The 14,157-nt window shown below is 44.1% G+C and overlaps 1 protein-coding gene across 7 annotated transcripts in view; it reads right to left on the minus strand.

Moving 5' to 3' along the window:
- The window catches only part of MOK (MOK protein kinase), a 60,149-nt gene that overhangs the window by 41,671 nt on the left and 4,321 nt on the right, over positions 1 to 14,157 (minus strand). For 4 of the 7 annotated variants that reach the window (XM_042944340.1, XM_042944338.1, XM_042944337.1 and 1 more), the window contains exon 1: positions 298 to 400. The exons of 2 other annotated variants lie outside the window; for them this stretch is intronic. The gene's annotated coding sequence lies outside the window, so the exon portion shown is untranslated. Of the gene's footprint in view, positions 1 to 297; positions 402 to 14,157 lie in introns of those variants that run through there. One more of the 7 variants, XM_042944332.1, reaches the window with a different exon arrangement.

Here is a 14,157-nt window from a genome sequence, read left to right on the forward strand (position 1 = left end):
CTTTCCCCAAGAACAGCATCTAGCCATGTTACTCCCCTTCAAACTACCATACACTGCACGGTAGTTAACAGCCACGGGAAGAAATAAGTGCCTAGAACTACTGTGCGTATGTCAGACGGTCAACAACTCCTGAAGGGAATGACTGAAGAAACAACTGTGAAAGCTTCTCACAAAAATTTATTTTCCAAAGATGATTTCTTGAAAGGAGATACAAAGCACTAAGGGTACGTAGTGAGTTGAATGGTGGACCCCGAAAGATACGCCCTCATCCTAACCCCTGCCATCCCCGACTGTTACCTCATTTGGAAGGTCTTTGCAGGTGTAATTGAGTTAAGGGTCTTGACATGGGAACATCCTGGATATCCACATGGACCCTGAATCCAATGGCAAGTGTACTTACAAGAGACACACAGAGAAAGCAGAATGGTGGTTGCCAGGCGCTGGAGGGAGGGCGAAATGGGGAATTGTGACTCAATGGGTACAGAGTCAGAGGCATGCAAGATAAAAAAGTTCTGGAGATTGTTGTAGAACAATGGGTGCACAGTTTGCAGTACCATAAACATAAAAGTGTATTAAGAAAGTAGAGCTGGGGAGCCTGGGTGGCTGGGTCGGTTAAGCGTCCGACTTCGGCTCAGGTCACGATCTCGCGGTCCGTGAGTTCGAGCCCCGCGTCGGGCTCTGTGCTGACCGCTCAGAGCCTGGAGCCTGTTTCGGATTCTGTGTCTCCCTCTCTCTCTGCCCCTCCCCTGCTCATGCTCTGTCTCTGTCTGTCTCAAAAATAAATAAATGTTAAAAAAAAAAAAGAAAGTAGAGCTCATGTCGTTGTTTTCACCACAATAAAAAAAAGAGAGAGAGAGATACACACATAGACACAAAAGGGGAGGCCATGTGAAGACGGAGGCAGAGCTCTGGAAGCTGCTGGAAGCTGCCAGAAGGGGCCAGGAAGGACCCGCCCCTGCAGCCTCCCGAGGAAGCACCGTCCTGCCGACACCTTGATTTCAGACTTCTGGCTCCAGAACTGGGAGAGAAGACATTCCTGCTGGATTGAAGCCACCCAACTGGCAGTAATGTGTTGCGGCAGCCCCAGAGTGCACAGGTGAGGTGAAACTGATATTTTTTCAATCTAAGGAAAACGTTTTTTTCCATTAAAGGAAAGCATTTTCTAAGCATAACAATGTAAGCGGTCACTCTGAAGAGACGCATATATTTGACTACATAAAAACGTAAAACCTGAAGAAATGCTCTTTTTAATGGTTAAATGAATTACGAAAAAGCCACACGCAGGAATGTTATACAGCAGACAACAGGAGTGAGGTAGCTCTGTAGCCTGTGATGGGGAAGAACCTTTGGAGACGGAGTATCGACGAAAAGACAGATTATGGAAAAACATGTCAACTGTGTTAACGTTTGCAAAAAAAACAAAATGAAAGAAAGGGAAGTATTCGCACGGTGCCAGCAGAATGGCTCCCCACCAGTGTCCGTGGCCCTGGAACCTGTGAATGTCAGTCTGCGTGGCAGGAGGGAGTTCAGGTTGCGGGAGGAGGGGCGCCGGCCGGGGGAGGGGGCTCATCCGCTGAGCGTCTGGCTCTCGGTTTCGGCCCAGGTCATGATCTCACGGTTCTCGGGATCGATCCCACACTGGGCTCTGTGCTGACAGAGTGGCGCCCACTTGGGATTCTCTCTCTCCCTCTCTCTGCCCCTCTCTCACCTGTGTGTGTGCGCGCACTCTCTCTCTCAAAATAAATAAACTTTAACAAAAATTTTAAAGATTGCAGAAGGAATTGTTAAGGTTGCCAGTGAGCTGACCTTAAGGAAAGGTCCCTAAACTTCTCAGGTGGGCCAATGTAGTCACAAGCGCGGTGAGCTGAAGGAGGCACAGGGGACAGAGTCAGAGACTAGAAGGTGTGACAGTGCTGACTTTGAAGAAGTGGAAGAGGTGACGAGTTGAGGAACACAGGTGGTCTCTAGAAGCTAGAAAAGGCCAGGAAACGGGTGCTCCTTCAGAGCCTCCAGAAGCTTGATTTTAGTTCAGTGAGACTCACTTCAGACTTCTGGCCTCCAGACCCTCATAAATTTGTGTTGTTTTAAGCCACTGAGTTTGTGACAGTTTGTTACAGCAGCAATGAAAAACTAAAACACACAGACATATTTATGCTCATCTATACATAGAAGGAACTAGAAGGAACATAAGAAAGTGCCAAGTGGTGACCTCACAGGGGAGGAAGTCTAGACGGCTGGAGGATAGGAGAAAGGAGACTCACCTTTCACCATATAACCACCTACGCTTTTTACATTATACTTTTTATTTGTATTCTGCTTGTAAAAATAATTCAAGGGATAATGCTGTATTTTCCTCATGGTTCCTTTAAGGACGATAGATTATGAAATTAAAAACCAAGCATTTATTTAATACGCTCTTAAAGCAAATGGCAATCTACGAAATAAAAATTTACAAGAAAATTCAAAATAACAGAACGTAAGATGCCATTCCACACCCATTAGAATGGCTAGAATCAAAAAGTAAGAGAATGACGAGCGTTGGTATGGATGTGGAGGAGGGAGAGCTCTGATACGTTGCTGGTGGAAATGTCAAATGGTCCAGCCGCCATGGAGGACAGTTCAGCACTGTGGAAAACAGGCTAGCAATTCTTCAAGGTGTTACACAGTTACCCCACGACCCAGCAATTCTACTTCCAGGTACACACTCAAGAGAAATGGACAATTAGGTCCCAATAATAACCTGTACACAAATGTCCACAGAAGCCTCACTCGTAACAGCCAAAGATGCAAGCGACTCGTATGTCCGTCGGCTAAAGAACGGATACACAAAATATGGTCTATGCACACAGTGGAAGATTATTCAGCCACAGAAAGGAACGACATCCTGACACAAGCTACATCATGGATGAACCTAGAAAACGATATAAGAGAAGCCAGACACAAAAGGCCATTTACATGAAGTGGCCAGAATACACAAATCCACAGACACAGGGTACAGATTTGGGTGGGGGATGAAAACGTTTTAACAGATTATTATGATGGGTGTTGCACAATTCAGTAAAAAACAAAAAACAAAAAACCTAAAATCACCGAACTATGCGCTTTTTTTTTAACATTTATTTATTTTCAAGAGAGTGAGAGCACATAAGCACACGCGTGCACACAGGAGGGACAGAGAGAGGCGGACAGAGGATCTGAAGCAGGCTCTGTGCTGACAGCAGAGAGCCCGATGCAGGGCTTGAACTCGTGATCTGTGAGATCGTGACTTGAGTTAGAGTTGGACACTTAACCAACTGCGCCACCCAGGCATCCCTGAATTGTACACTTTAAATGTGTGAACTTTATAGTATGTATTTCATATCTCGATAAAAATGTTAAAACAAACCCGTGGCATTAGAAGTCAGAACAGCAGTTACCCTTGGGAGGCGGTGTGATTGGAACGGACCCAAGGGAGCTCTCAGGATCCTCGTAATGCTGTTTCTGATCTTGGCGCAGGTTACATGGGCATGTTCACTTCATATATGTAAGTGGATCCACACAGTTCAAACCTGTGTAGTTCAAGGGTCAACTTGGTCCTGGCATTATATTACACCAAGGCAGAAACAAACAAACAACAGCAAAAATAAAGAAAGCTTCGGGCAATGGACTATTGTTATTTTAGTATTAAGACTATTCCATTAGTAGATAAGGAAATCTGCACATGAAAAGCCAATGTGCAGCAAAAGACCAAGACAGAAGCCAAGTCTCACAACTGGCCTGCGTTACAAGAAAGAAAAGGGTGGGCCACCAGACCACAAAGAGCCTCCCTGCATAACAGCAGGGAGAAATACCCGAGGATATTGTCTTCAGACTAGCATTTTCCAAACTGAGTTCCACAAAACACTAGTACCTCTCAAATCCTAATGGGTATTCCATAAAAGAAGGTTTCATGAGCAATGAAAGTTAGGAAATGCGGGGTTAAATACGGAGAACCATGTCTGACTGCAGGATTCCTTGAATACGTGGGGAGTCTCCAGGGTAAGGAAGGGCAGTGGGGAGGGGAGGTCGGGTGCAAAACCAGGTTTGTGTCCAAAGCATGCCAGTTAACACCCCCAAGGCTGCTCAAGATCCCCAAACTGAAGATCTGTAAACTAAGTTATTAGAATTCCTTTTGTCCAAGTCTTCCTTGAACAAAAAAAACGAACTGATCTAGCTCCCAGCAAGGCAGGATTTCAAAACCATTCTGCCAGTTTTTACAGTTCTTCCCACTGCCCTTCTAAGAGAAGTTGGCTAAAGAAAGAGGACAGGGGCACCTGGCTGGCTCAGTCAGTAGAGCATGTGACTCTTGACCTTAGGGTTGTGAGTTCGAGCCCCACATTGGGTGTGGAGCCTACTTTAAAAAAAAAAAAAAAAAAGACAGGGGACTGTCCCCAGTGGAGTCTTCAGGACAGAGATGTCAGATTCCTCCCAACAAAAAACAGAAGCTGTAACTTGCTGGACAGCCACAGCTTAACTAAACCCCAGAGCCCCTCTGAAACAAGGACCTGCCCACGAAGTCCTGGAACCAGACAAAAAAGTATCTCCTGAGAAGCTGTTCAAAGCAAACTGACCCAAATACAGACCCGGTAAGCTTATACCTCTACTGTGTCCAAGTTTGGAACTTCATATAAACAATTTGACAAATCTCTTGAGGAGCCTCCAAACTTTGTGGTAAAATTCAACCAGTCTGATCCTTTCATTGAGTAATACGTCCTTCTGCCTGCAGGAAGAGCCCATCCTGACCTACCTAACCCCACTTTTACCAGTCAAGGAACAGGTGCTGCTTAAGAACACAAATCTTTCTCTTAGACAGACTAGGCCATAACGCCCATAAATTTCCCTACAAGGAAACACAGTCTATTATTGGGCAGAAAAGAGTTCACATGGCAGGCCTAAAATTACTCTCCTCAGAAAGGTCTGCTTGCCCTGCAGAGCAAAGGAAACAATCAACAAAATGAAAAGGCAATGTACAGAACGGGTTGAAGTTACTGGCAAATGACATATCCAATAACGGGTTAACATCCAAAATATATAAAGGACTTTTAAAATTCAATACCCAAAACACAAGTAATTCAATTTAAAAATGGGCAGAAGACGGGTGCCTGGGTGGCTCAGTTGGCTAAGCATCTGACTCTTGATTTCGGCTCAGGTCATGATCTCACCATTTGTGAGTGGGAGCCCCGCATCCAGCTCTGTGCTGACAGTGTGGGGCCTGCCTGGGAATCTCTGTCTACCTCTCTTTGCCCCTCCCTGCCTTTCTCTTTCTTAAAAATAAATAAATATTTTAAAAAGTAAAAACAAAAATGGGCAGAAGACACGAACAGACACTTTGCCAAAGAAGACATCCAGATGGCCAACAGACACATGAAAAGATGCTCATCATCGTTCATCACCAGGGAAATACCAAATCAAAGCCACAATGAGACCTCACTTTACACCTGGCAGAATGGTTAAACTCAACAACACAAGAAACGACAGGTGTTGGAGACGTGGAGAAAAAGGAACCCTCCTGCACTGTTGGTGGGAAGACAAACTGGTACAGCCACTCCAGAAAACAGTGTGGAGGTTCCTCAAAAAGTTAAAAATAGAGCTACCCTACGATCCAGCAATCACACTATTGAGTGTTCACCCAAAGAATACAAAAACACAAATTTAAAAGGAGGGGCGCCTGGGTGGCTCACTTGGCTAAGCGTCCGACTCTTGATTTCAGCTCAGGTCATGATCTCATGGCTTTGCACTGTGTACCCTGCTTGGGATACTGTGTCTTCCTCTCTGCCTCTCTTCTGATCTCTCTCTCTCTCTCAAAAATAAACATTTAATAAATAAATAAATAAATAAATAAATAAATAAATAAATAAAAGGATACATGCACCCCTATGCTTACAGCAGCATGATTTACCATAGCCAAGATATGGAAGAGGCCCAAGTGTCCACGGATTGATGAATTTAGGATAAAGAAGAGGTGATATATACATGTAACAGAATATTATTCAGCCATAAGACAGAATGAAATGTTATCATTTGCAACAATGTGGATGGAGCTAGAGAATATAACGCTAAGTGAAATAAGTCAGTCAGAGATAGATAAATACCACATGATTTCACTCATATGTGGAATTTAAGAAACAAATGAACAAAAGGAAAAGAGAGAAGGACAAACCAAGAAACAGACTCTTCTCTATAGAGAACAAATTGATGGTTATCAGAGGGGAGGTGGGTGCCGGGGAATGGGTAAAACGGAATGGGGATTCAGGAGTGCACCTGTGATGAGCACAGGTGACATATGGAAGTGTTGAATCACCATATTGTACACCTGAAACTAATATCACACTTAACTAACCGGACTTAAAAACTTAAAGAAAAACAAGAGAAAGGTCTGCTTGTAAGGCTGGCCCTTGGCTGCCATCTGGGAACCTGGATTTCGGGAGGGTTCCGGCATTCTCTAAACGATGAGTGGCTCACTGTGCCTCAACTGTTCATGAACTTGGTTTATGCTGAATCTGCTTTCCTTCTGGGAGTCTGGAATTTTGTTATGTGCTGGGAAGAGGATGCCTACATTATCAGCTCCCAGTAAAAACCCTAGGTCTCTAATGAGCTTCCTTGATAGAAAATGTTTCACATCTGTTGTCACGACGTGCTGCTGGAGGATTAAGCGAGTTCTGTGTGACTCCACCGGGAGAGGACTCTTGGAAGCTTGTGCCTTGCTTCCTCTAGACTTTGCCACATGCCCCTCTTTCCTTTGTCAATCTTGCTCTATAGCCTCCCGTTGCAGTAAATCACAGCCACGAGTAAAACTAGATCGTGAGTCCCGTGAGTCCTCCTAGCAAATCACAGAACCTAAGGGTGGTCTTGGGAACCCCCTGCCCCAATGCCATTTATGCCACACTTTGGCCTAAATGAGTTAAACATCCCTGGTAGTATGACTAAATCATTGTGGGTGTCAACGAAGACTTATTAGCACCAGCCATGCACTGCAGACACAAAGATCGATAAGACATGATCCCTCACCTTGTGGACTTACAGTACGCCCCCATGTCCCTAATTTTGAGGCCTTTTCTTTTATAAAAGAGAGGGAGAGAGGAAGAGCCACCCCCACATTTAGATAATATTGAAGGTCAGATTAGTAAGTACATGTGCATAATATTGACTACGTAGTACTTTATTTTTTTTTAATTTTTTTTTAACATTTATTTATTTTTGAGACAGAAAGACAGAGCATGAACGGGGGGAGGGTCAGAGAGAGAGAGGGAGACACAGAATCTGAAACAGGCTCCAGGCTCTGAGCAGTCAGCACAGAGCCCGACGCAGGGCTCGAACCCACGGACAGTGAGATCGTGACCTGAGCCGAAGTCAGATGCTTAACCGACTGAGCCACCCAGGCGCCCCAAGTACGTAGTACTTTAGATTCTGATCTCCCAGGACCCACCTGGAGGGCCTCAAAGCAAATGTCTTTCCCTCCTTCTGTATGCTCCCTGTCCTCTCTTCCAGAACAACTCATGTTCCACTTTGCACCTTCTCCCAGGAAGGCCATAGACTCCTTAAAGGCAAGGTCTACAATCTATTCTCTTTGTGCCCTACACATACTCAACAAATGAACAGAGACAATGCCTGTTCATATGCCTCTTAATCTATTATTTCTAGAGTCCCCTGCACATACTCTGCAGGGGGAACTTCACTGACCAGCGAATCACAAAACTACTACTATTGGCTAACTGGCAACCAATCCTTTTCTATCCACCTCCGTCTTTAAATGCCAGGTATCTGCAATCACACTGAGAGAGACCCGATGTCCCTTAGGTTACCTCCTTTCCCAAGTCAGACCATCCGTATACATGCACCAGTGAGATTAAAAAGATAAGGATAAGGTGGCCGGAAGGCTCCTTCAACTACCTTCTAAAAGTTTCACAGTCCTCAAATAAGCTGTCTTTTACAATATGTTTCTCCCAAATTACATGCCAAGAAATGATGCATAAGGTAAATTCAGCCTTACCCACAACCAGGTCCCAGAAAACGTAAAAAACAAACAAAACCAAGCTAGGTGATCGTAGCTAACGTTGTTGTGCACTGACCATATGGCAAGCACCGCTTTTAAAAAAATAACCTTTTAACCTCAGAGTAATTTTAGATTTATGGAAAAATTGTAAAGATGATAAAGAGAATTCCCATATTCCTCATGTCCAGTTTCCCTATAATTAACATCTTACATTTGGCACAATTAATAAATCCATATTGATACATTATGATTAACTAAAGGTCATGCTTTATTCAGATTTCCTTAGCTTTTACCCCATATCCTCTCTCTGTCCAGGATCCCATCTAGGACAGCACTTTACATCAGTTGTATCTCCTCAGACCCCTGGTGGCGGTGACAGTTCCTCAGGCTTTTCTTGTCTTGTGACATCGACAGTTTTGAAGAGTACTGGTCAGGTATTTTGTAACATGACCTTCTACTGGAATTTGCTATTTTCTTCTGATTAGACTTGGGTTATGGGTTTGGGGAAGAAGATCGAAGTGCTGTGGTGCCATTTGAACACATCAATCTGGGGCCCATGCTATCAACACGGCTAGTCACTGGTGATGTTGACCCGGATCACCAGGCCGGGGTAGTGTCTGTCAGTTACTCCACGGCAAAGTGACTTTCTCCCCACCCCCTCTGTACTGTGCTCTTTGGGAAAAGTCACCATGAGATCCTACACTTTGAGTGAGAAGTAACGCTCCCCTCCTTGAGGGTGGAGCGCCCACATAAGTCATTTGGAATTCTTCCACATGGGAGCTTGTCTACTGTCATTTACTTAGGTAATACTTGATACCAGTATGGACCCACCAACACTTATTTTATACTTTGGGAGAATCCAATACTATTTATTGTGTTGCTCAAGATGCTCCAGCTTTGACCACCGGGTGCCCACTCAGCTGGTTCCTGTGTCCCTTTGACACGCCCCCATCAACAAAGGATCTGTTTGTTTTTGAGTATTTTCTTACTTTCCGGTACTACGGAATCTTGCGTGCTCCCTGTCTCAGTCCTAGGACTAGCCATTTCTCCAAGAAGCCTCGATGCCTTTTACAGAATGGTATTTATTCATATTTATTGAACACCAAATCTGAGCACAAGGTGCCAGACACCATTTTACACTAAATCATCTCAACAGTCCCACCCAATAGGGTACCCCATTAGCCCTATCTTACAAATGAGGTCAAGCAGCCTGCCCAAAGTCACATCAGTAAGCGGTAGGGCAGGGCTTCCAACCCAGGGAGTCTGACTCCAGAAGCCCTTTCCTGACCACACTGCCCCTGCTGTCTCCCACGAGCAGAACACTATCACAAGGTGCCGACGAAGTCACTCCGATGCACTTACAAGAGCACTGACCTTGGCAAGAGATCATTTTCAGAATAACTGGCTTGGCTAACAAGGTCCGTGAGAAAGGCAGAGTCTGGGAGCCCCGGTGCCAATGATATAGGGACACAGTCTTGGTGTGAGGGGCAGCGAAAGCACGAACTCCAGCTGTGAGTGCCATAACCCTCACGACCACCGAGCACCGTCTGGTAACTTTCAAATTTCCGATACAGTCAGGCCATCAGGCAATCTGGTCACTCAGTATTCCCTGGTGTCACCTACACTGAGCGGTAGCTTCGTGCCTTTTACAACGTTAGATGCTTGTTTTACAAAGTGGGAATAACTAGGTTTTTTTTCTTTTTTTTTTTTTTTTTCTGTTTTAAGTTTGAGAGAGAAAGCATTGCGCGCACAAGCAGGGGAGGGGCAGAGAGACAAGGAATCCCAGGCAGGCTGCGTGTTCCACGCTGAGCCCAACTCGGGGCTTGAGCTCATGACCTTGAGATCATGACCTGAGCTGAAATCAAGAGCTGGCCGCTCAACCGACTGAGCCACCCAGGTGCCCCAACAACTAGCTCTTAAGACCTGTTCAAGCACATCCACCAGAATGGCTAAAATTGAAAAGGCTGTTAGTGCCAAGTGCCACATGAAGATGGGGACTCAACAGATCTCTCATATGCGGATAATGGGGATGAAAAACGGTATGGCCGTCTCTCTCCCTCTGTCTCTCTTCCCCGCTCGTGCTCGCTCGCTCTCTCTCTCTCAGAAAGAAAGAAAGAAAAAGCAAGCAAGCATTTGTGGGGCACCTGGGCGGCTCAGTTGGTTGAGCGTCGGACTCTTGGTTTCAGCTCAGGTCATAGATCGCGGTTTCATGGGTTTGAGCCCCACGTTGGGCTCTGCGCACCGACCACGCAGAGACTGCTCAGGATTCTCCCTCTCTCTGCCCCTCGTCCGCTCATGCTCTGTCTCTCTCAAAAATAAATAAACTTAAAAAAAAAAATGCATCTGTGTATTTACCAGCCCTCCAGCAGGGGAGGGACTTTCACACAGAAGTTCAATGAACTGACAAAGAAGGAAGATATAGAGGTGAACCTAGCCACATGTTGTAACACGTTTACATCAAAAACTTAACAAAACGTAAAGGCAAACCGTGATCTGAGAAAATACGTGCAACAAATATGAGAATAGCTAATATACTTAATTGTAAAGACAAGTTACAAAAAAATACTAGTATCTTTCAAAGAAAATGGGCAAAAGAGCATAAGATGATTCACTTAAAAGATAAAAGTGGCTCGGGGTGCCTGGGTGGCTCAGTGGGTTAAGAGTCCAACTTCGGCTCAGGTCATGATCTCGCGGTTCCTGAGTTTGAGCCCAGAGTCGGTCCCTGTGCTGACAGCTCAGAGACTGGAGCCTGCTTCAGATTCTGTGTCTCCCTCTCTCTCTCTGCCCCTCCCCTTCTCTCTCTCTCAAAAATAAACATACATTTAAAAAATTTTTAATTAAAAAAAAAAAGGATAAAAGTAGCCAGTAGGGAAAACTATTGACACTTAGAGGAAAACAAAAAGAGCTGCCTTTTTTTTTTTTTTTTTGAAAGAGAGAGAGCGAGCGAGCAAGCAAGCAAGCAGGGGAGGGGCAGAGGGAGAGAGAAAGAGAATCTCAAGCAGGCTCCACGCGCAGTGCAGAGCCCGACGCAGGGCTCGACCTCACACCCTGGGATCATGACCTGAGCCGAAATCAAGAGTCGGACGTCCAACCGACTGAACTCCCCAGGAGCCCGCCCCCCCTTTTTAAATAAGAGACTGTTCCATCTGTCAAACTGGCAGAGGTGCGCAGCATGTGTATTCCACACTGGGGACAAGGCTGTGGTGGGGCAGTGGCCATGTGACGGCACAACTAACGGGGAAGGGAATGCGAACAGCAAGACCACCGAGAACATCTGCTACCTTGCCCAGAGATGACGGGCTTCCTGGGCAAAGGGTGTGTGACAGACTCTCACTTTCCAAGGAATCATTCTGTATGTGTGAATATCCTGCAGTAAACAGAAATTACTTAAGTTGGAAAAAGATATTAGAAAGAAAAGAGCCCATATCCTTTGGCTCAGCAATTCCACTTCCAGATTCTACCCCAAGGTACCAACAGAGACACAAAATTTATAGACAGAGATGTTCTTCATGGTGCCACACCAGTAAGAATGCTAAAAACTTAAAAATCTAATATCAAGGAATGATCTAATAATACTTTCAGCCACAAGCTGAAATGATGCTTTTGGGTTGCCTGGGTGGCTCAGTCAGCTAAGCATTTGACTCTGGCTCAGGCGATGATCTCTCAGGTCATGAGTTCGAGCCCCACGTCTGGCTCTGTGCTGACACCCTCAGAGCCTGGAGCCTGCTTCTGATTCTGTCTCCCTCTCTCTCTGCCCCTCCCCCGCTCATGCTCTCTCTCTCTCTCTCTCTCAAAAATAACCATTAAAAAAAATGATGCTTTCAAATAACATTTAATGATATAGGGAAATGTTCAGGCATAATTTAATGTTAAGTGAAAAAAGGATGGTAACCATATCATGCAAATAACACATACATGCAAGAAAAAGAATGGATATAAATATGTAAAATATTTTAAAGCACCTGTGTCTGGGTGGGATCAGTGATGACTTTAATTCTCCTCGTTATTCTTTTCTATATTTTTCAATGTTCACAGTGAATATATATTTCTTTAAGTGTGGACGGGCATGGGCATTCTCAAGAACTTTCAGAAATCAGGGAACTCGGCTAACCGCCGAAAGAAACTCGAGCTCAAAATGAACTGTCTTGAGACTACAATAGCAGTTTAAAGGGAGGCAGACGGGAAGCTTCCGGGAGGGAGGAAAACCAGTTACTTTCACAGTCGGGCTGTGGCCTGAGGTATTCGATTTGAGAAGGGAAGGGAAGTTTTACACAATCAACTCCAGTTTGTATTTCATCACAGACAGGTTAAATAGACTTACTTAAAACAAAACAGAACAGAACAAAACAAAACCAGTCAACTGTTTGCTTGAAAGTGGCTTAAGCACAAACTCAGAACGTGTGCCAACATCCCAAGCCGGCTCCAGCCCATCACGACGAGCAGGTGATAAGCAGAATCCAGGCTCCGGAGATGGCCATGGTGGATAAAAGGTCACTTATTTCCCCCACGACCCCTTCAATAGAAGGGCTGGGTGTAAATCAAGAATGAAACGCAGAGGACAGAAAAAAGAGAAACACCTTTATGGAAAAAAACAAAAACAAAAACCTAGCAAACGTATCTTCCTATTCTCTCCAGCGGGATCTGGTATATTTTCACAGGCCTTTAATTTAGACGAGGGACATTAAGAATACACAAAGCCCAACACCGGGCTGTGCTAGGAAAAAAAACAAAAAAAACAAAAAATCCTGCCCCACATTAAGGGGAATAGACAAAATAAACAGTCACCAAAAAACCCCCAAAACCACCCAGCCTCAAGGACAAAGAGGAATTACCTGATATAGCTGCCTGAAAGGGTAGAAAGAGGAAGGTAGATGAGGCTGTTGGCATTAAGATTCTATTCATTTTTATTAAACCAAGTCTTGTTTGTTTAAGTGGAATTTAAGCCTATTTAACGCATGAAAGTGGAGGTCAAATTCACTTTTTGTGAAAAGGGACACTTATCATGCTCAAATCCAAACATTTGTATTTTAAGCACTGCTTCTAAAGATCTTAATCAAGGCAGGTGATAGGCATCAGCTATGGGGCGTCGCCAGTGGAGGGATGAAAAGAATTGGGGAAGGTTAATTACGGAGCACAACTCTCAACTACAGTTGGAAGGAAGGGGATTCAGCTTCTAATTTCCACTCTCTATGACAGATTAAGTAACTCAAACCAAATTACTAAAACAAGGTCAGGAATCAAGGAAGAGGGCTGTACCCAATTAATTACTTGGTGTAGTAAAGAAAACCGTGACCTGAATTACCGAACATCACGAAAACACAAAAGGACATAAAATTATTCATAAACCCATAAACATTTTTCACTCAAATTGCAGCCTTTAACCCAGTAAGCCGACTGCTAGGAATGTATGCCACTGGTAAACATGAAGAATTACAAACAAAACAAAACAAACTATGTTCAAACATCGTCATTGAAGAATCATCCTAGAAAGCTACACTGAGACATATTTACTACAATCCCATATAGTGTGAGGCATCTGTTTAAGAGACACACACATATTCACACATACATATACAGATACATACATCTATGTATGTACACCTATGTATCTGTATATGTACACACACACACACACACACACACACACACACAATATGCAAAGATTTATGGAAGTACATCTGGGGAAATGTTAACCAGGACTGACTCTGTCAAGCAGAGGAGGGTCCCAAGACTAACTTCAAACCTTTCACTGTTTCGGTGTATCACAAAGCCAGTGTTACTTTTACTTAATTTTGTTTTAATTTAAAGAGAAAAAATAAATAAAAAGTGGCTAGTTGATGCATCTATTTATAAAAACAGAAGGTGAGAGGCGCACTAGGAAGGGAGAGTGACACAAGAGTATTTGAGGTTTCCTGCGACTTTGGTTCTATAAAAATACATTTATGAGGGACACGAAGCTGAAGCGTCTGCAATAACAACAGATAATTTAAAAAATTCTCTGTGATATAATAGGAAAATGGTGACTGCCTTCAGAACACATAGGGTGTTTTCTCCTTTTATAGGTATGTTTTGAATAATCCATTGAAACGTTCAGACAGTAAAAAAAAAAAAAAGGGCACTTGCACTAGGTTAGATAACAGTAAATT

This window comes from Panthera leo, chromosome B3, assembly GCF_018350215.1.
Source record: "Panthera leo isolate Ple1 chromosome B3, P.leo_Ple1_pat1.1, whole genome shotgun sequence".
In the NCBI taxonomy this organism is placed as follows: Eukaryota; Metazoa; Chordata; class Mammalia; order Carnivora; family Felidae; genus Panthera; species Panthera leo.